Here is a 22,215-nt window from a genome sequence, read left to right as displayed (position 1 = left end):
CGCTTTCTGCCAAATAGCGTATTTTTCATGAGAGAACAAAATACTAAGGCTGCTTATGAAGTGTGTGCTGTTAAAAATGAAGTTGTTCAGAAGTAAAAAAGCTGCAGCCAGAAACTAAATACCTGCTTAACTGTAACTGCTGCATTGTTGTGTTACGTCTGAATCAGTATCGATTTTTTTAATTTATGTGTGTTGAGCTTTTAAGTCTGTTGCAACCAGCATGTTTGGCTTGTAGTTCTTGAGGCTTTATATGATCCATTATAATTATTGCTTAAATGATTTACCTTGGTGAAAGATCTGATGTAAGGGTGCTACCATCAGTCTGCTTGACCAAACTGAGGTTTTTTTTCAACAAGTAAATGCCTCTAGTTTGTCGTGGAGAGAATTTGAGTGTATTTCCTTTCTACAGTACACATATGGCTTTTCACTGTTGCTCTCTTTACTCTAGACTGGCAAGTAAAGTCAGGAGTCCCTCAAGGCATATTCTGAAATGACAGACCGTACAAAAATATGCGTTTAATTACAAGCCAGTAGCTTTTGATTCTTTTTTCATGCTTATTTATGCAGTGTCATAAGGAAAATATCTGTGCTCAATATCAATATCCTTGGTATTTGAATGGCTACAGCAGCAGTTTAGCATAGCGTTCTGCACATTATAGAGTGTGAAAGCTATCTTTTCTTTTTTTTGACTGAGTTTTGTATAGATTTTTGTGAAAGTCTAAAAGAAAACTGGTTATTTCTATTGACCTGAAGATGGTTAGTATGACAGATCTAGTTTTAGGTCAAGGCTGTGGTTGAAGGTGCCTGAGACAGGATTACTGCTGGCGGAAGGACAGCCTGTCGAGAGCAGGGAGCATTAACGCAGGCGGGGGATAAAAGGCCAACTGGAATTAGCCAGGAGGGAGGTAGGATGCTGGGAATGCCTTTAGCAGCTAGGGGACGATGCAGGACTTGTCAAGAAACAGCAGCGAATAGAGGATGAGCCCTTGGAAAACATAAAACTGAATTAATGAATGGGCTCGGCAGAGCCTGAGGCGCAGATTTCCCCAGCATATACGTCAGATCAGCGTTTGCTTCGGGAACACGTGCCATCGCCTGGGCCCCGCGTCTGCGAGAGACCTCCTGCGCCTCCTGGAAGCTTCGGCAGTGGCAGTGTCTGAGCAGGCGTGGGCTGTATCTGGGCCAGCTTTCCGCCCCTTCGGTGGCGTATGTTCTTTTCACGGGAAAGAGGTTGGAGATGGGATGCTTTCGTGGAGTAAATTCCAAATCATGCGTGGGCTGTTTTTGTTTTGTGCTAGGCTGAGTTTTGAGGTTTTCAGAAAGCTGTCCGCTGTGTTGCTAGGGTCTGATGGTAAATGGCTGTATTTACACAAAAAGTGTTTCTGTTATTAAAAGCAGTTGAGCTTTAAAAACATCCTGAGTAAAGACGAAATTTCAATCCACAATTGAATGCAATTAGTTTTGTGTTGGTAGGATACAAAAAAAAAAAAAAAGGTTTGAGACAATTTAAACTTAATCTTATCTTAGAAAAGAAAAGATGCAGCTTCTTTCTATAGCGGCCCTACTAAGGCTAATATTTATTGATTGACTGCCCAAAGTGGTGCTGGTGTGCAGTGCTCACAGGATTTTTCTCAGTTCAAATTGAGATTCACCAAATGCTTTCATTTTTCCAAATAATTTTTTAAAAGGATCACTTTCACATCAGTCCTTTTAGAGATTAAAGCATTTTAGCTTAGCTGGCTGAAAAGCACTGCAGTCTGTTTCTGGAAAACACTTCAGTAATACACTACAGTGCCTCTTAAGCATTTAAGAACACAGGCGCAGGAGTTCTTTAGAAAATTGGGTCTTCAAATGCACTGAAAATACAAGCAAGAATAGTCTTCCGAAGTAGCAGTGGTATTTATTGCTATCCTCAGTGCCTGAAAGGCTTTCCTGGATAATGAAAAGTAGAGCAAATGTTTTGCTTAAGTGATTCACATGTGAATTTTTTCCCAGTTGGGCAGTAAATCTGCTGGCTTCAGTGGTCAACATTCTGCAATTCAGCATGATGGCAAATTGGCGTTTTTAATTTTAAATGTTTTCTTAATTTTGTCATTTGTAATCGATTTGTATTTCCAGTGTAATTTTAGGATCCAAGACAGCATCTGAGTTTTACTTTAGCAATCCAAATACGTTTTTCCAATCAATAAAGAAAGAGCAAGATACCTGAAGAAAAAAAAAACACCAAAGCACCAACACCCTGGTGCTGTTACGTATGTGGAAGTGCAAATATTTGTCTCCGTGCTGTAACACAAGTGCAGCAGCATCTGCAGGGGGAGTAAAGCAGGGGCATGGCTGAGCACGTAACAGGGATAAATGGGCAAACATCCCTGAGGCTGGGGGAGAGGCGGCGCTGTAGTGCTTCACTGCCTCTCTTGACAGATTTATTTACTTACAAAGAAAATGATAGAATAGCATAAATAGACTGTCTTTAAAAATCCACCGAGTTTACTGTGTGGAGCTGTTTTGGAAGCAAAGGACTGCAAGGGATAGCTTTTAGGTTGCAGCAGTGTTCATCCCTGAGCTGTGCAGCATTACCTCAGTAATGGAAACAACATACTGGGGCACGTCTGTTATATATATATATTCTGAATATTGTAAGGATTGCTCTTATACCTAATCAGCAGAAGCTTCTAGCAAGTTCAGAATTAATTTAGAACTAAATTAATCCCCGGGGCAACTGTAGATGTTTCCGGAGTGACACGAATGTCCTGTCGGTGATGTTCGGTGCCGCTTGTGGTGATAGGAGTGCCAGGTTCCAGGCAAGACCTTGTTGCTGATGGTGCCACGTACAATGAAAGATGACTCTTGCCATGAAGAGCTTATTCTAGTCTCTGTTCCAGTAACTTAGGTAATACCGCCGACCTCGCCAGCATTGCCTAATGGGGAATTTTTCCGTGGCAATCACGTTTTGCCATGATGGCCTTATTCGTGTCAGTATTGACGGTGACACTTGCAAAGCACGAACCCAATTCCAGTTCTAACTGACCACTAATTTTTTCTTAAACATTTTTCCCCCTTCCGTGAGCTCTGCATGGCACGTGCAGCCCCCTTGGCTGCAAAGGCTATGGAAGTATCAGGCTGCCTCGGTTCTGTAGATACAAGGTTCGCAGAAGTATGCCTCTGTGTCCGTGAACGTGCACCCTGACCGCTTCATTGCCCTGTGCTTCCCTCCCCCGGCTGCGAGCTCAGCCGAGCTGCTGCTGCAGTGCGAGAGTGGTGGAAAAGAAGGTACGTGCTGGAGCTCACCTGGACCTGTCATTCGCCGTTGCTTGAAGCAGCGGTGCCACGTGCACGTGTGCGAGGTGGAAGCAGACGCGAGCCCGAAGTTCTGCCAGAGGGTTTGGTCCGATTCTGGGGGATTTGGAGGAGTTTTATGTAAGACACACGGCTCTCGGAGAGAGGGTTAGATGTCCTTGGAATGTCCTTCTGACCTGAGCGAACAGGTTTCATGCCCCCTAATTGGCTTGATTACAAAATCTGTTGCCTGCTATTAAACAGTAAACAGTCTGGTTTTTCTAGGCTTTGTTTTTAATAGCTCCATGAAAATAAAACGTCAGCGGGCAGGAAACGCAAGGCGCAGGCTGCTGTGGGTGCTCTTGTGCCCGCTCCTGGGCGGTAACGCTGCCCTGAGGAACAGAAACAGTGCTGACAACTGGCTTAAGCTGGCTTGCTTGTGACATTATAGTGCTCCAAGAGGTGGCTGGACAGGTGACTGAGTTAAGTGCGCTGTTACTGGACCAATTGTTCTGCTTCTGTATTTCCATAAATAAAAACAGCAACAGATACAGTTTTCATTCGACTTTACTTGGGCCAACATAAATATTTTTAATTTTAGGCAACACTGTAACTCAGCATAGTCAATTGCTGCACCAGGACGGCGGGGAATTGAATTGAAATGCAGTTTATTCCTCAGGCTCTGCCATTCCAAGCAGCTGCGAGACAGGGGCCGTGGGCTGCTTTAGCTGCGGGGTAAGGCTCGCTGCTTGGTCCGGTCCGTTTCCCCCGCGTGCTGCTGTGAGACGTTAGCGCGCAGAACGGGAAGACGTAACGGTCGTCCTCCTCCTTGTCCCTTGGTGACACGCAGAGAGAGAAGGATCGGCTCGAAAATGTCGTGTAGTGGGTTAAGGCAATACACGGATGCTTTAGAAAGGCTCTGGTTAGCTGTGTAACTAAAAGGAGTCAGGCAGACTCCTGTGTATGATCCGTGCGTTGCACAGACACTTATTTCTGGTATCAGAGAGTTCCAGCCGTCGTAGCAGTGCACGTACAAAGGTTTATACGGAAAATAAAAGCTGGGAATGCTACCGATAAATGTTCATCAACTTGAAAATTTAGTATTTTAGGTCTCTTCTTTCAATATCCACAAATCTATTTTCAAGTGTAATGAGCAGTATTCGTTAAGCAGTAATTATCCTTGAACTGGCAAAGTCAGAAGCAAGAATTATTGCTCGATTAAACCATACTCTAAACTTAAAAATAACCCTGTAATCAGTGACAGTATTGGTCTGTGTTGAAGATTGAACAGCGGAGGGGCAGGGTCGTGTTTCTTGTGACTGGTCTCGTACTTCACCGCACCGTCGCTGCGGTTGAAGTGCAGCAGTACGTGGAATGCATTCGCAGACACTCTTAACTTCCAGCGTTTTCCCATATTTGGGGTATTTATTTCACCCTCACTGTTCAGACTTTCTGATTTTGGTAAAATCTAACTACTTGAAGTAGTTTTAATTTAGCTCCTAGCTGATGTATTATTTTCCTCTGTGGATTATTACAGTTTTTAACTCAAAGGCTTACAATGTAACAGAAGAAAATATGTCAACAAACTGCAAACTGAAAGTTGTGGAGTCATCTGTTAAGTCATAGACTATGCTTTTTTCCCTTGTTCTTGAATTTTTATTTAATATCTTGAGCTTCTGGACTACTTTGGTGGTTTCTCTTCATTCTCTTTCTTGCTGCCGGAGCTGGACTTCTTTGAAGCGGGAGCGGCAGGTGCCGTTGCCCATTGCGTCCCTCCCATTCCCAGCCAGACTTCCACTGAAAACTTGGGGTGGAGTGGAGGTACACAACAAACGAAACCATCTGCCGTCCCCAGCAAACAAGCCAGTGGCCCACTGTTCAGCACAATGAGGGTGCCAAAAGAGTCAGGCTCTGGACAAAGTTCCTGCTGGGTTTCTTTTAAGTAGGTTAGACTGAACCTGAGCACCTTCCGCAAACCCTGTCACATACATTTTTGTATCTCCAAAGCCCACCGTAGAGAGATCAAAGAGGCTTTTAATTTGTATTTAATCACTCATTGGAAACCCATTTACCATATCATGCACTGACTATTGTGTAAAACACCAGAGAAGTGAGGTTTTATCATCTAAAGCAAGCTTCCTCCCTTTCAGATGCTAATTAAGAAAATAGAGAAAATACACCCTGACCCATCTCTGTCACTTGGTCTTTCCCGTTACATTTAAAAACGGAATGTGAATTCACAGACGTAGGTTATTTAACATGTAAAAGTTAGTTTTTATTGGACTTCGCGTGTGTGCTAACAGGAATTCTGAAGCACCTTGAGAAATGTGTGTAATAGATAATTGTATACCCAGTTAATTGAGAGTCTAGGTTCCTACTCTCTGTCATTAGCTGTCTACAAGGAGGCATGAAAATGGGTAAAACTCTGGGGTTGTTTTTTTTTTAAGGGAAACACAATTCATGTAAGAACACAGGGTTTTTCAACAAAGCTGCATGTATTTGAAAAGATACGGGCATCTGCCAGTCAAGCAGATGTCGCCCCGTAAACGCCATTAAGAGCTCTGCTCTCGGCAAGGGGGTTACGGGCTTGACATCTGTCTGAGTGGCATCTGTCAGCGTTGGGAGTGCTGCGTGTATTCATTAAGGAAGTACTAATTCAGGAAAACCGGCCTGTTTGCGGGGCGGTTTGTAATTAACGGAGCCGCGTAGAGCGGTTGCGGAGCACAGGGCCGTGGGCTGTGCTGGGCGCCGCGGGGTCCGGCCTCAGCCGGGGCTGCAGCTGCCGGAGGAGCAGGGCAAGGGCTGCCAGAGAGCCAGACTCAGCCGGCCCGTTCAGTGACGTCTGTATTGCTTTAGGAAGAACTGACACTTCTAAAGTGACCGTATACTTTAAAAAAATGAATGCATTTGAAGTGCCTTGGCTGAAAAAGCTAGCAAGCTTGAGTAAGAACTCCAAAAGTATTTACTTAAAGGCAAGATCCGTAGGTTTTCAGCTCTAACTCGGGTTGCAGAATTGTTAAATATCTTTGTGCTCTGTGGGAAGCGACATCAGTGTTTCTTCAGCTTGTGAGCCACGGAGCTGAAAACAGAGCAACCTGGACACCTGCACGCCTGCGCCAGCTTCGCGGTGTTCAGCGGCCGCTCCCCTGCGGCTGGAAGGTGTCGTCTGGGGGAGCCGCCTCGGAAGGAGCGCGCGGGACTTCGGGGCTGCCCGTGTGCCGCGGGTCTGGCGCGGCTGGAGGCGAGCGACGAGAGCCGCTGGCCGGCGGCCGCCCCGGGGCTGCGGGGGACGGCCCTGCCTCGCTTCCCACCCCCGCGAGGGCAGCGAACCCACCGAGGGTGACAACCCGGCAGAGCTGCTGTGTCTGGAGGGCAGACGTTTCGCCGTGTTGATCAAGTCCAGCGTTCCCTCTATACCCATGTATTTACCCTGTGGCGCACTAATTTAGAGGCTACAATTTGTGTCACAGGAGCGAGTCACTTTTCAAATTTAAAAATATTTACCTCATCATATCTGTCGCATATTTTGACAAAATCAGTATATTACACAAAAGCTGTACTTGCATACAGTGTGGTTTTGAAGGGACTGTGTTAAATATTGCTCTCTAGTGTAGCGTAAGAAGCAGTCTTTAACATGCGTTCATCTACAAACGCTGGCTTTTGTGTTTGAAAAGATAACTGTTTCAATTTACTTTTGTATACTCTCTGGTATCTGTATTTAGTTGATGGAATTAGCTTAGTAGGAAGCTTTGCATAGCGTATCCAAGCAGTATCAGTCCTTACACCTCCTTATTTTGTGTGTGAAAGCGGGAAGTCGCCATCATTGTGTGCGTTGTATGTCGGTACTTTGTGAAAATCGATCTGGGACTCGTCTGAAATTCTTTTGTTGTTTTGGTGGCAGATGTCTTCTTCCAGCGCTGTGCAGTTGCCCTTTGTGCCTCAGTTACTCTGAAAAATCGTATTAACTTGGGAAAAGTTGGTTCTCTTTGTCTTAGAAAAAGATTTATACCTCAATTGTATTCTTCTGGCTGCTCATCCCCTCTCAGTGGCATTAGGCAGAAACGCTTCAGCGTGATGTTTTCCTTAACTCAATCAAGGACTTCTGAAAGATTGTTACAGTCGAAAGAAGATTATTTAGAACAATCTCTTCAGGTGTAGAAGTGGAGCCTTAAGGAGGCACAGGTTATAAAAGCAGCGTATTAAATAGTGGGGTTTTTTGAGAGTCCTCGTTCCTTTGGTTTTTCTTTTTATTCTGTTACATTTGTTTTTTCCTTAGTATTGCAATGAAAAACTTTGTACGCCTCATACTTTCTAGTTTTTCTCTTTTGGTTCTAATAACAGCGTAGTGATGATAAAGTGCGCGGCAGGAACGTGCTTAAATCTCTATATGGCGTTTTCTCTGGTTGAGGCCCAAGAGTGTGGAAACAGTCTGTTTGCAGTGGTTGCTGGGCGATGCGTCTGGGACGTGACGAGGCCACCAGCTTTGGCACCGTTCTTAGCCAACTTCTCGACAGCAGTTGTTTTGCCTAAAGCAGCGTCCCCGTTGTGTTTTTCTTGCATTTGAAGAATGACTTCAGAGGCACGGCAAGTCTTTGCACGTTAGCGTCCGACAGAGCAGTCTTCCTCCCCGCCCGGCACCCTGAGGAGGCAGCGGGCAGGGAAGTCCCTCTGGGCGCGAGCCGCAGCCGAGGCGGGGAGCGCGGCGGCCCTGAGGGCCTTGGTAAGCACAGGTAGTGCCGGTAGCGCCGCTCCCGTGCCAGCTCCGGGGCCCGCGACGGCATCGGTACAGCGCCTTCGGGCGTCCGGCACTTCCGAAAGGTGTGTGGTGATGAACGGCCGCAAACATCTCCCCGATTTCCCTTAATCCACCTCAGTAAGTTTGAGCTTGATTGCACGTGCTGACTACAGCGGTGCTGGCACGGTGTGTCGTGGGATGTTAGCTTTAATCGTGGCCCAAACGCTTTAAGAAGCTGTGCCGCTGTTAACGTGCAGAGTATCCGTGGCTTTTTGCAGCATTTGCTTGCGTAAAGGAACCATTTCTGTGTGGAAGAGAGTTCTTACGAATGTCGCCGTAAGAACTGCTGGAGTCGAGGAATTCCCTGTGGGGTTTACTCCCCGAGAAGCTTGTGCTGGTTGTTATTACATGAATCATTCAGTGGATGACCAATATATCGCTAAATCTAACGTGCAACTCCTTTAAGATTTCCTTTAGTCTTGGAAGCAATGTCTGAAATTTGGGAAGGGTTTTTTTGTTTAAGTTTACTGGACATCTGTAATTTGAGATCCCCATCTACCATCTTATGCAACAAGTGAGCTATTTTCCATCTGTAATCCAGTAAGTTCATTGCAGAATATGAATGTGCTGCATCAACAGCAGCAATAACAGTTCTGAAATCGCTGTGTTTATTACTCGGACATCTCAGTGCTGTTGCCCTGAGGTTATACTGATTCCTGAGGCAATGAAGTGGTGATGTAAAGCAAAGACCTGAAACCTCTGCACCTCTTTTAATTTACACTTTTGGACTCGCTGGTGAAAAATGACATAGATGTTAAATAAGGTTTAATATGTCATGCCACAATTTCATTTATAATTACAGAGGTCTTATTAAAACAACCAGCCATGGGCAGAGTTTACTTGTGTGGGTGCAGAACATCTTTTATAACTCAGAGATAAACTGCCGGTGCCTTAGGGTCAGCTGTGACTCGTGAAGGGAGAGATAAGGTCTGCGTGGGTCTGGCAGTCTCCTCACCCCGGGTGCGTGAGCCTTTCACGTGTCATCCGAAAGCTTTCTATAACCCTGACAACACGCAGACTGCGTTTCTTGGGGCGAAATCCTTTCAGACGTCCCCTCTTCATCAGCTTAAAACACGTTTGCTCCCTGTACTGCTCTTGTGACTTCAACGCCTTATCACCTCCTCTGACCTATTTTTTCTTCTCAGAAATATCAGGTGGTGTCTCAGCACTAAGGAGGTCTGTCAGACTTTAAAAAGAGGAAAATACTTCTCTGTGTTGAAATCCCAGGACTAGCTTACGGCCACCCGGTAGCACAATAACCTGCTGAGCAGAAATGTGTTGACCAGGTGATGTAGACCAGGAGTTTGGGATACCAGGAGCGTGGTCAGTACCAGTCTGTGTGGTATGCCAGGAGGAGATCATGAGTATTCACCGTAAAATCCCCATCCTTCATCTTCCCGCCCAGGGAAAGTCTTGTGTGGTCTCCTGGACGTAGCGAGTAGCTGTTCCATCTCATTTGCCCTAACTGTTCATCTTCCTTGCTTGAATCAAAGTGCTCTGTGAAAGCTCCACTCCTCTCTCCAGAAAATCCGCCTGGCCCACCTCTTCTCGCGCCATGCGGTGAGCTGCGCCGCCGCGAGCAAGCGGGAGGTAGCTACGACAGCACGAGACGGCAGGTAGCCCATGCCTGCAGGGCTGTCCGGGGCCGTGCCTGCCCTGCTCCCTGCGCCGCAGCCTGCGCCAGCCTCTCCTCCAGCCCCGGAGCCCCAGCGGTCGCCGTAGCAGTGGCCTCTTCCTCCTGAGCTCCGGCTGGACTGGCCTCACGATACGCGACAGCTTGGTCAGGCGCAGGCGTGAAACGAGAGGCGCAGTCAGGAGCACGCGGCGTCCTCACGCGTGGTCTCTTCCAGGGCCGGAAGAGTGAACTTCCCACGCGCGCAGGTTTGGTTACTTTTTTCCATCACTGGCAGACCTTTTCCACTACTTCTCCATAATTTTTTTGAAGGCATTTTCTAGCTATGCATAGTTCTTCAGTGTTTATATGCGAACCACACTTCATGCAAGTTTGGCAGGATAGGAAGAACATAAAACATGGAGGGTTTTGACTGAGGTCAGCGTTAAGTGGATAGGGAGCTGTTACTGCGGTTCCAGCTTGCGGATCTTCCCCAGGGTGACGGGAGCAATGAAAAACAAAAGCTGTACGAGGTACCAGGCTGCATCTCAGAACAATAAACAGCGGGTACCAGTTTGCACTTCTAGGCTCCTGACTTTGGTGTTCTGAATTTCCTTCCCTACCTCTTTCTAGTAACTCCAGGAGATCAGGGCCCTGGGTTGTCCTTCGGGTACCGAAAACGCATGATGTGAGTTCCCCCAGGCTGCCCCGCTCCGTGAGTGGGGTGTGAGGGGAAGGAGAACGCCTCGCCAAAATCTTGCGTCATCTAACAAGGGAAGGATTGCAGCTGGCTGGACTAGTCGTGTCTGAAAGCATCGCCTTGTCGTCCGTTGCACAAAGAGAAGTTGTGTCCGTCCGCTTGTAGTAATGCCAGGCCGTACGGTTCGGTACGCGCGTGCGTGTATGCGTTGTCTTGGGAAACCGGCTTCCCTTGGCTAGTTGTGTATTTAAGCGTAGGATCAGTCACCGCACAGTTGGAGGATGATGTTCTTCTCAAAATTAATTAGTTCTACTGATACATTTTTAAAATGGTATTTCCTTAGTTTGTGTTGCGTTTTTTCTAGGTAGATTGATGAAAACAACTGAGCTCTGAAGGCCCATCCTGTGGGTGCTGCCTGATGTCGTTTTATTCTAAACAAAAGTGTTTTTTGTGAAGACAGAGGTCTGGCGTGAAATTTACAGCAAGTTTTTGTAACGCACCTTAACAGCAGCTGGTTTTATAGAAAAATGCTGTACCTTCTTCTGGACAGTCAGGTTTTCAAGCTAGCGAGTTCAAAACATCAGTTACCTACATGATATATAAAAAACCTGATGAAAGATTAAAAATGAAAAAGCAATACTTTATTATATTGGAAATTGCTTGGTTTCACACTTCAGCTGTAGTTCAAACAGGTGTAACTATTCACAGATAAAACCTAGTGCGAACACATCGAACTGTGTTAAAAGATTATAATGTCAACAGTACTTTTTTTATGCAAAAACTTAATTTTTCCTTACACAAAAGAGAAGACTGAAGCTCATACGTTTCATGCTTTTACTAGTCTTTGCACTTTGATAAATAAATAGATCATCTAAGATTCAATAGGCCAATTGCACCATATAATAGCTATTCAGAGGCAATTAAACTGCCTTTTTTCATGCCGGCATGCGAGCATGCCCTTTCACAACCTTCAACTTGATTTGTGGTGATGCAAAATTAACTTAAAAGTCTTGTTTGCTGACAGCTTAAAGCTTAATTGACTGAAAGCCAAATAGAGTGTGTTCTGCATTCAGCACGGGAGCCCCCGCTGAAGCCGTGTGTAAATCGCGTGTGCCGAGAGGCAGCGCCGGGCACCTCGCTGCCTGCGCCAGCCCGCGACATCGCCCTGCGGCGGGTGGCCCCGCTCCCCGGCCCCGGGGCTCCCCGGCCCCGGGGCTCCCCGGCTGCAGGGACCGCCCTTCGGCGTCCCCAGGGCCGGCTCGGCTCGGGGCTCTGGCACTGCCCTGGGGCTTCCTCCCTCCCTGCCGCCGCCTCTTGCTCCCGCGCAGACCTGCACCTGCCTGTCGAGGAGATGCTTGGTTTTCCGGTTTCTAGCTGTACTAGGTGATGGCGAGCCAGAAAATGAATGTTAACTCAGGATTTGATTAAAATGACCCCACTGAAAAGTGAAGACTACTATAATTTAAATAAATTTTAATACTTAAAAATTGTTGGTCTGAAGACTCTGTTGCTAAACAAGCAATAAATGATTATTAAAATGTATTTTACCATATCCACGGAGTTCCTTCCCATCTGTAGGCACGGGGACGGATCTGAAATGTGTTTGCGTACCTGTACGGTGGTAACAGGGCGTACCCAGAGTGCGGAGGCTCTGTGGGAAGGCTCCAGAGCAGTGCCCGAAAAGTACCTCTGGACGTGGTTTTTTGTGGGTTAAGTTGGGGGAAAAAATGCCTGATGAAATGTTACCCCCCATCTTAGCCTAAATTCTCTTTGTTGTGCTGCTGAAAGCTCTCCGTTTTCCCCCAAATATTTCTGTACAGAAGATCTGGTTTGGTTGCGGGGTGCTGCTCGACTCTGCCCGTCCTCGCACCACGGTTACCAAGGGCACATCGGTGCCTTTGCAGCTGGAGGTTCCCGTGTCCCTCCCGCGACGGCTGATCCAACGCGTCGCAGGACGTGCCTGCAAATAAATGTCAGTGATATTTTTATTGTGTGTTACAGAATGTTCCTAAGGAGGTATTAAATAACTTCAAATTAAATAATGTCTTTAAACAGCGGGAATGTGTTTTAATCTGTCAAAATCAGGAAGGTCTTAAAAGCAAAATACCTGAAATTGTCAGGCGGGATTTGATAGGTCGCAAAAACGTAGTGGCACCGCACGTGTTTTCTCCTGTACGTTCTGTTCACGCACAAGTTGAATTTTAATATGTTAAAGAACGTGGGTTCTGATACTGCTCAATTTCTTATTGATTCCTTGGCAAATCATAGCTATCTAATTTCTTCTGCCTTCCTATCGATTTCCAGTAGGAACAGCATCTTTTCATAAAACATCAGAAACGTTGCCGTTCGGTTTCAAAACGACTGTAATGTAAAATGGTTTTACTCTTAATGTTCTCTTCAATAAAATAATAATCGCACTTCAGAACGCGAAGTCCGGACCCGTGCCGGTTTTACTGGAGTCGTACCTATGGCTAGAGAGATCTGAAACTCAACAATAAATTTCTTTAAGTGCTGCTTTTTAACAGCTTATTAAATGCTGTTGAAAAAAAAAATACACCTTATGTTTACATTTATCTGGCTTTAGTTACGTGCGAATTAGTGACTTCTAATTGAGGTGTTAATAACGCAGCCGCCCACTGTGCTGTAGGATTTGGCTTCCCCGATGGGGAATTACAAATCGTGTATCCTTTAGCGGCAGAGTTATTTAAGTGCTCAGAGTTGTGGTTTAGGAAGCTGTAAGGCAGGCGCCGCGCTCTAATTCTCGCCAGGCTGCTGGGCTCGCGTAGAGAACGTGCCTTTCTGCATAGGGCGAGTGTTGTTTGCAGCCGCCATTCGAATGCGTTGCCCTTTACTGGGGTTTGCTCCTCTGCTGTGCCGTCCTTTTATGATGGAATATTTCACTGTGCTGCAGCATCCGGGAGCACAAAATGGGTGAGGATGCTGCTTCCACGCAGGGCTGAGAGCAGGGAAATAGTCAAAGACAAAATGGATTCTCCTGCTCAGATGGGGAAATGCCAGGCGGGATTTGGTCAGTGTAACTTGCTGCTTTTAAAGCAGAGTTAATGCATCAAAACTTCCCTTGTTAGAAGTGACATTAGGGTGGTCACAATCCAGATTTTGAAAAGGGATGATGAACATGTAAGACGCTTTTAGTTATGCCTCATTTATGCAGGCAGGAGTGAGGAGAGAGACAGATCTCTGGAAATTACGGCACAAAACTGCATCTGAAAATTGAAACGGCAAGGTTAGGGGAGAACGAACGCATAACTGACGTCTGTGGGTTCCAGGTGTGGTATGAAACATGTCGCTGAGGCAAAATTAATTCTCAGTACTTTGGGCTGTATGGCTTACAACAGAATTCGATTAGTTTAAGGTGGTGATTGCTTAGTCGAGCTTGTTGGTGAAAACACGCGCGTGCTGAAGAGAGCAGCTGGCGTGCTCGCTCGCTCTCTGAAAGCGAGCAGACATTTTCAGCGCGGAGTTCACAAAGCATTAGTGAAAAAAAGGAGTATTTATTGCTGAGAGAAAACAGGCTAACCTCGGTGCCTGTATGTTCCAAAAATAACATTTATTATTGCTTTTCTTCAGGCATTCGGGAACTACTAAATGTTTTTTGGTTTCTCATTAGCCTGTAACAGCCAGGCAGAGACTGACAACAGCAACCTCCGCGTCTGCAGTTACACAGGTGAAATCAGTTTGCTGCTAGTTTCGCATACCCTCCTTATAAAGCAATGATTGGCACTCACGGCAGTGTTTCCCACTGCAAAAAAAAAAAGCTGCGGTAAGGCCAGATAAGAATCTATGATTGTATGAAAGTAATTAATAGGTGTCACCTATCGCTGGCTTTAATCTGAGCGCGTGAGGCAGCCTGGGATTTAGGCAGCACTCGTCAGCTTTTCCACGGTACAGAAGGCTTTTGGTGAAGCCTCAGTGCGTGGGTGACGACGGAGGGCCGGACTACGCGCTTGTCTTCTGTTTTGTTGCGAGATGAGCACTGAAGTTACTTGGCGTTGTCCGTAAAATTTCCGGGGCGCGCGAGGCGGGACCAAGGCAGCGCGTTGTGCGGGAGCGGCACAGCCGCCCCGAAGCGCCCGTGAGCGCGGGGGGCGCTACCCCGTGCCTCGTGGATACCGAACTGGTGCAGGCGGGGAGCTTTTTAGGAAGAATGAATGATGGCTAATGATTATTTGATGACGGGTCTCGGGACTGAAAGGCACTTAGCGCTTGGTGTGTACTGCAAAGCCTATTTCTCAGAGCTTCCGACAGGTTTATTTGGTCTCACCTTGAGTAGAGCAGTGCTGTATTGATTTCATCGGTGTGGATTTAAACACACTATTGGCTTAAAATAGCACCACCTATGCAGAAGAAAATCAGTGTCTTAACCCTTAAGGCTGCCAGTAGCGACTCTGTAATGCTTTGATTGGAGGCTAACGGATTCCTGACGGGTTTCACTACCCTGACAACTACCATTTTTAATTAACACGTACGTTGCCGTTTTTCAGGAGCGCGTGTTTCAGCGTACCGTGTGGGTAAACTGTGGGGATTTACGCGTGGGCTCCGACCTCCCCGGGCGCTGGCCGGAGCTCGGCGGCAGGGTCAGACCCTTCCGTTTGAGATGGGGTTGGAAACGGAAGATGTAACAAAGATGAACTTCTCTTTTTCCTCCAGTTTTTGTAAACCTCTCAGTGGCTGCAACAGCCTTTTCTAAAAATAATACTCTCTCTTCACCTAAGAATATTATTATTCACCACGAGAGGTTTTGTAGTTCTCCTCTTTCAAAGTTCCTGCAGCTGGCTACCTGTGTGAAACCGTATCCCTGGCTTCAGGCAGGGACTGTATTATTGAAAAGTAAACTAGAAAATGTCCTGCCTTCAGAAATAAAAAGCTATGCGACTTACCGGTATTTAATAATTCAACTTGTCTTTTGTAAGATGTCCTATGAAATATTAGAAAAACAAAGTTTAAACGCTTCCAGTTTTTACAGTAGTAACAAGGCTCCGTTATTTCAAATAAATTGCTGCGGACACGAAAAGAAAATAACAAGACAGGCAGTATCAAATAAATCAGCCCAGCATGCCGATAGGGAGGAAAAAAGGCAGAACGAAACAACCCCAACAAAAACCCCAGCTTTTGGTTTGATTCCAGAGCAATCCTTCTGCACATCCGTACCTAAATTTATTTCCAAGTGGTGTTTTTGAGTCCTCTTTCATTGTCTAAACACATACATATCTCTCTCAAAACCACACATACCTTATCAGTAAGGATAATAAAAATGTGCGGGAAATTTTCCTAAAATGTCTTGGTTTCTTGTTGTGTGGCTCTCTTCCCTGTCTAATAGTTTGAAAGCAGATAACTTTATAAAACAGTAAAAGATTTAATTTTAAAATACTACTTGTTATGACACAAAAATGTCTGTGCTACCTCTCTTGAGCAAATATAATTCAAACCATGCTTTTGATCTACGTATTGATAACGCTGCAGTGTAGTTCGGGCTTACGGTCTTTTAGAGTCCTCAACTCAATTATAGGAATAGTAAAAAAAATTGGTTACAAGATGTGTGATGTCTTAATGAGCGAGCTAGTGTTTGAAATCTGCTTGATTCTCCGTCTCATGTGCTTCCTGGAACGGCCCACTGTGAAGTGCTGTGAAAACAGCAAAAATGAAGATGATTAAAAATGCTTAATAATGATAGAAGATAAATGCTAGGTGTCAGCGTCAGCAATCACAGATAAGGTCTCTTTAACTTGCCCCTGTATTGCCAGGTTTGTGTGTCGTGCTCAGCTGCCGCACGCTGACTGTCGTGCCAGCGGTCAGGCTGGAAGAGAATTTATTTTCATGTGGGAGCAAAAAAAGAATTAGTTTCACAAGAGACGCGAGCTTTCTGTCTGCGCTCATGTAAATCCCCAATGCTTTGGCGCTGGAGATGCTCTGCCTTGTAAGAGGTGTCAGTTTTCCATATTTGCAGGTGTTTTTGCCCTATCAATGACCAAAAGACGGGAAATAGAGCTGCTCCAAAGAAAAAGCTTCGTAGATTTGCCTGTCCTGCACGTGGCAGGGGGACCGAGCGCGGAGGTTAAACCTTGACAAAGGTAGCTTTAACTTGGGCACGCTCCTGGCGGCGCATGGTGGCGTGTTTTACCCGGGCGTATGCCCTGTCACAGTTTTTCTTTATATGTTATTTTATCGGAAGAGCTCTTTCCATGGTATTGACACTGGCTTTAGTACAGGCGTTCCGGGTGCACGTAGAGCCTGAGGAGGTAAGGAGGCACCTCGTGAGAGCTTGCTGTCTCGGGCCGGGCTGACGGGGCTCCCTGCGGGACCTTCCCGTTGGCATTGGCACCTCCGGGCAGGAACTCCCGAGTTGAGCAGAGACCGTGTGCAGCGGGCGAGAGTCAAAGGGAAGGCAGCCCTCGGCACAGGTTCAGTTTTCCTTCTGTCAGACCACGTTTTCTCACGTGTATTGATTGCATTTACACTCTGATAGCAGGAACGAATAATATGTAAGAAAATGTAACTGGAAGTACCAGAGGCGTATTTAGCCAAGACCTCCCGCGTGCGAAAGACCTGCGTCCAAAATCCACGCCGTCTTTTGGGGCCTTGGGGTGTGGTGGGGCTTTTTGGTTGGGTTTTGTGGCTGCTGTTGCTGTGATGGGCAGGGGCTTAATTTTCTGAAAACCCAAGGTGGTTATTCCAGACTAAGCCAAACGGTAGAGAGGAGGAGAGGCTCTATGGAGTCACGTAATACTTTTTGGTACCGCATCGAGAGCGAGCCGCCGGGAGCGCCGTCAGGTGCGGGGGGTCCGGCCCGTTCAGCGGGGCGCGGGGGCCCAGAGCATCCTTCCGTGCCCTCCGGGTTCGGGGCCGGCCTCGCGAGGACCCTTCCTCGCTGTGCCAGTGGAGGGAGCTGCGTGTGTAGGAATGGCTACACGTGCAAGAATCAAAATACTTCTAATAATGTGAGGATAGTAACGAGTAACCGAAGCTTTCATAAGGTTAGATAAAACAGATCGCTTCCTGTCCTTCTGCATTTTTCTCGCGGTCGCTTTCAGTTGTTATTTCTTTATAATATTTTTTAGTTCTTATTTATTGTGAACTCCCTGGCTTTATAAGCTTTCAGGAGGTGCTGAAATTACAGTGATTATTCTTCTGTATACAATCTTAAAAACCAGAAATGTAGGCAAAACCATACCATGGCTGACTGATTTACGAATCCTGAGAAATTAAAGTATCTCCATAGGCACGCCTGGTGTGCAGTGTTCTCACAGGCTTTTGCTGTGCCTCTCTAGGTCAGAAGCAGAGCATTACATGAATTTATCTGCTGTAAGAAAACAGTACAACTGACGTGAAGAAATATTTTAAATTATTGACAGCCAAGATGAATGTAAGCAAAATTGCATTTCCCCCCTGTAGCTCCTGTGCCTTCTTCTGTAATATCCCGTCTAATACAGAGAAGCTATTACAGTTCCAAACGCGAACGGTTTTGGTGGTTGTTGCCGTCAAGGTCTGTCTGTGCCACGCTTTGGTGTGCGTTCGCTTCCTCCCTGGCCACTGATGGAAGGGCTGTGGGGGCTTTCTGAATTTAGCTATACAGTTTTTTCAGGTCTTAGAGAGGAAAAGGAAGGATGACTCAAAATCCTTATCCCAACCCACCCAGTCAGGAATCTCTCCCCTTCATAAATAAGCAGAAAATGTGACCAAAGAAATGCAGAAGGAGAGACCTGGCAGGCAGGAGGGACGGGGGACGATGCTTTTGGCGGAGCTCGGTCTGCAGGCTCTCACCTGTAGGTAGCGGCTTCTGCCTGCCGCTGTTCAGCGCCGGGAGATGGGCGCTGTGACAACAGTCCAGGGGGCTTCGGTTGTCCCTTTGCTCCGTACCCCTAAAATACCAGATTGGGGTGCAAGGTCTGAGTTCTCTGCCACATCCGATACAGAGTATATTTGTGGTCTTCAGCAAATTATTTCATTAATTTCAAACTTATTATATATATTTTCAAAACATTGCCTAGTTTATTGGGCTTGCAGCTGCTGAGAGCCCGCAGGCCCTCGCAGCGGTGCGCTGGGCGTCGCTTCTGTATCTGAGCTCCGATGAGGGTGCTCTGTCAGCCGGTGGAGCGTGTGGCGATGGAAACGGGGCTGCTGCGGCACCTTCCTGGGGTTTTTTCACTTTAAAGAATTTTACGCACGTTGGATGTTGTGACTGAGTCTCGGCGGTTCCCTCTTACGTTTCAGTTGCTGGCCGTAACCACAGCCCCCCCGCTGAACGGTGCCGGGTGGCCGCGCCGCGGGCTGCAGCGGGGCTGGGCGCCGTGGTGGGGGCGCGAGGCCGCCCTTCCCGCAGCACCCCCGCGGCAGCACCCCGCGTGCAGGCGGCGCCTTTGGTAGCCGTAACCGGGTCCGGCAGCCGCTTCCGCGAGGCTTTCCTGCCTGGTGGGGTACGGGAGCACCATCGGTACGCGCCTAACAGCAGGTACGAAGTATCTGGTAGCAGTCCATCTCTCATAAAACCGCCTTCAGCCTTAATTCAAATCCATTGATCCTTATTCCAGTTAAACCTGGAGAACTTAATTTGTCTTTTAATCCTTTTATTGTAAGCTAGGATAAAATTAATTTTACCCAAGAACTGCGCAAAGCCAATTAACGTGATCTTTAGAGTAAAGTGCTTCAAACTGTTAAATTTATCCTGACCTCGTGGCTGCACTCTCTGACTGCTTTTTAAATGAAGTAATCAATATCTCGCAGCCTTTTAAACAATTGAAACTTCTGAAATATTTTGCCTATATTTTAAACACTTCATAAATATGCTTTGTGCTATCTGTAAAGCTGTCTCCTCTACACGGTTGTGGATGTTTAATTCTCAAAAACTGAAGGTATTTTGAAATATTTCACGCGGTCGTTCTGTCCAAAGCAAACCCAGCTGGGTTGGTGCCTGAGCACGGTAGGTTTCTCTTTCGGGGTGTGGATCTGGAAGTGTGTTATTTCTACAACTAAAACGTAGAACGTTTTTGTCCTTTCACCAGTGTAGCTTCTGTTTTCCACATAGAGCTATTTGAGGCTGTTAATTTTCTTCCTGTGATAGGGTGATCAACCGTCCTGTCAAGAAAATGGATCTCTGTGTCACCCTTTAGCATGATTAAATGGAGGCACGTCGCTGTGAGAAAATACCAAATTTTCATGAGACAAATGAAACTGTAGAAAGGACTATTTTTGTAGACGTTATTTCATTTTAAGAATCTCCAAAATGGCTGTCAGTTTATTTGTAGGAAATCGTTACAAATAATTGTGTGTTTCCACTAGTAATTTTTTTTAAAAAAGGAAGTTAAGGCAAAGACATCGAAGGGGCTTTTTTCCCCTCTCATCTAGAGGTTTTGGGGAGGAATGTTGCTGGGGGGAGGGTTGGGATTTTGTTGCCTTTGGGGTTTTGGGGGTTGTTTGGTTTGTGGGTTGTGTTTTTTTTGTTTGGTTTTGGGTTTTCTGGGGGGTTTTATGGGTGTTGTTGGGTTTTTAAATTATTTTTGTTGTTGTTTGGTTTGGTTTTGGGGTTTTTTTGTTGTTTTTAAGTTTCTGGCATTTGTTTTTTTGAGGTAGAAAATCTTACGCCGCAGCAGCGAGCGGGAGAAAGACTGTCACGCACCAGATTGCTAATGAAACACTCTAAGAATATTTCCCACCCTCTTCTGGTCGGAATTTATTGTTCGGTTAACAAAGAGTTATCTCCTCGACATCTGGGTGCCGGAGTCGCGGGGTCAGCAGCAGGAATTAGCTCGGCGGCGCGCGCAGCGCCGTGCCGCTGCGGGCCCGGCAGCTCCCGCATTAATTGCAGGCGCCGGTCGCGTGCTGTGCAGCGGCAGCGCCCGTGCCTGTCCGCGGGGCGACGGAGCTGGCGGGTGCCCGCTCTTTCCGTCGTGGCCGTTTAAAGTCAGAACGTGGAAGTTCTGTTGGATCGGGCCTATAATTTTGAAGGATGCTCTGAGAGCCGCCCTTCGGGATCTAATCAAGGGTTAACTTCATATTGCTGTAATCAAATGAGAGGGGGGCAGGGGGGAGGGCGCAGCTCTGAGCGCCCCCGCGGTTTAATTTCCTACTGGAAGCAGCACATGTGTTCGCTCTTCCTTTCTTCCTCGCCTGGGAGCCGTGGCCGGCGCGGGCGGTGCAGCCGGGGTCAGCGCCTCGCCTATTGATCAGCATCCCGCGGTCCCCTGCTCCAGCATCTGCTCTGCTGCCGGCTCCCCGCGCCTGCTGCAGCACATTAGAATAGAAATCCATAACCAGAGCTGTGCTCATCCAAGCAGGGGAAGAAACTAAATTAAATGGTATAAAACAATCTTGGATCAGGAGTTTGTGCCAATTCATCTTGATCTAAGATGTCACGCTGGGCTCTGCCTGAGCACCTGGGCTAGGGGCGGCCGCAGGGAGCAGGGAGGGAGCGCCATCAGTCACTCGCGGCCGGCAGCGATGCCCTGCGGCGGGGGGCACCCCGGGGCCGGGGGGCGTCGGGCCGTGCGGGAGCTGCCGTGCGCCCGCTGCGGCTCCGGGGCGCTGGGGAGGAGCGGCTGCGGTACGGCGTGACGTGCAGCGGGCGGCGTGCAAGCGTTGGGGGGAAGCTGGTGTCTGCAGATGGCGGGAGCGGCGATTGCTGGACAATTACAAGTGTTATATTTTTTGCTTTGTCTGTTACAGCCCATTTTCATCCTTCTTTCTCTGAGGGCAGTTACTATTGATTTTTTCTTCCTTTTTTTTTTTCCCTCCCCTACCATTGTTAAGCTTCCCGTTGTCTTTCTCTCCCCTTTGGCCATCACGTCGCTGTCGCAGCCGTGGTTGCCTGAACAAGGCCGGTGTTCTGACACCGGTTCTAAAATTTGGTGAGCTTTCTTTAGGCAGCGTTCCGTTCCCTGTCGCCACGCGAATGCCGTTAGCAGAGACGTACAGCGCGACTCGCTAATTCACCCGTCGTTAACCTACAGGCCCGATAAAGCTCATTCAGTGCCAGGTGGTGCCTTCCAGCTTCCCGGCAAAGGTTGAACAGCGGCGTGCTGGAAGGATTAAGACTTCATTATTTTTGTAGAATATGCGGTAGGGCATTTCCGGGTATGCCGTGAATGAGTATTAGAGGCAAAAGTGAACTGTACTTGTCCGAGTAAATGAGTACGGTGTTTTCGCTCCAGTCAGTTTCTTCACAGATTTGGTTCCTTTAGTCCAAAAAAAACCAAAAACCCTTCATCTGCCAGTGAAATAAAAAAATCCCTGGGCTGTATCGGACTAATGATATAAACTTCAGTTTTAAAATCAATAATACAGTGAGTTTTTTTTCACGGTTCTTAATGTTTGTTAAAATACCATTTGTAATGTTTTAGTATGCAAAAATACTAGTTGGGTTTAACAGCCTATACCGCTGGCTAAAATTTACTAAGAATCTGAATGTGATGATGGATCCTTAAACAAAAACATGCTTTTACATAATACAAATAAGTTCTCCTAAAAATCCATCATCTTTAAAAAAAAAGAAAATCACAACTTGTTGTGCAAATTCAAAATTGACAAGAAGCAAACCAACAGTCGCCTGTCTCCAAAAGTAGACAAAGAGAATTCCACAAGTCTTTTATCAGCTGAACAAATAAAACCAAGAAATCAGACGGTTTTCCAGTGGATCTTTTTTATTGTGAGGTCTTGGCAGTTTCTGAAGGGCATGTTTCATCGAAGACAGCCCTTGCAATAGGTGGTATTTAGACTTTTATCCTACATTGTAGGTTCTGAGAAGGAAAAGGGAATCGTCTCCGGCAGCCGCCAGCCCTGGTACGGGCAGTAACAGTCCTGAAGCTGGAATTTCCTTAAGCG

The 22,215-nt window shown here is 46.8% G+C and overlaps 1 protein-coding gene across 4 annotated transcripts in view; it reads left to right on the top strand.

The window, feature by feature from the left end:
• WDR7 (WD repeat domain 7) overlaps window positions 1–22,215 on the top strand; it is a 144,337-nt gene that overhangs the window by 53,183 nt on the left and 68,939 nt on the right. The gene's annotated exons all lie outside the window — the stretch shown is intronic.

Source organism: Phalacrocorax carbo, chromosome Z (assembly GCF_963921805.1).
Source record: "Phalacrocorax carbo chromosome Z, bPhaCar2.1, whole genome shotgun sequence".
In the NCBI taxonomy this organism is placed as follows: domain Eukaryota; kingdom Metazoa; phylum Chordata; class Aves; order Suliformes; family Phalacrocoracidae; genus Phalacrocorax; species Phalacrocorax carbo.
This window is presented reverse-complemented; position numbering and strand designations above follow the sequence as displayed.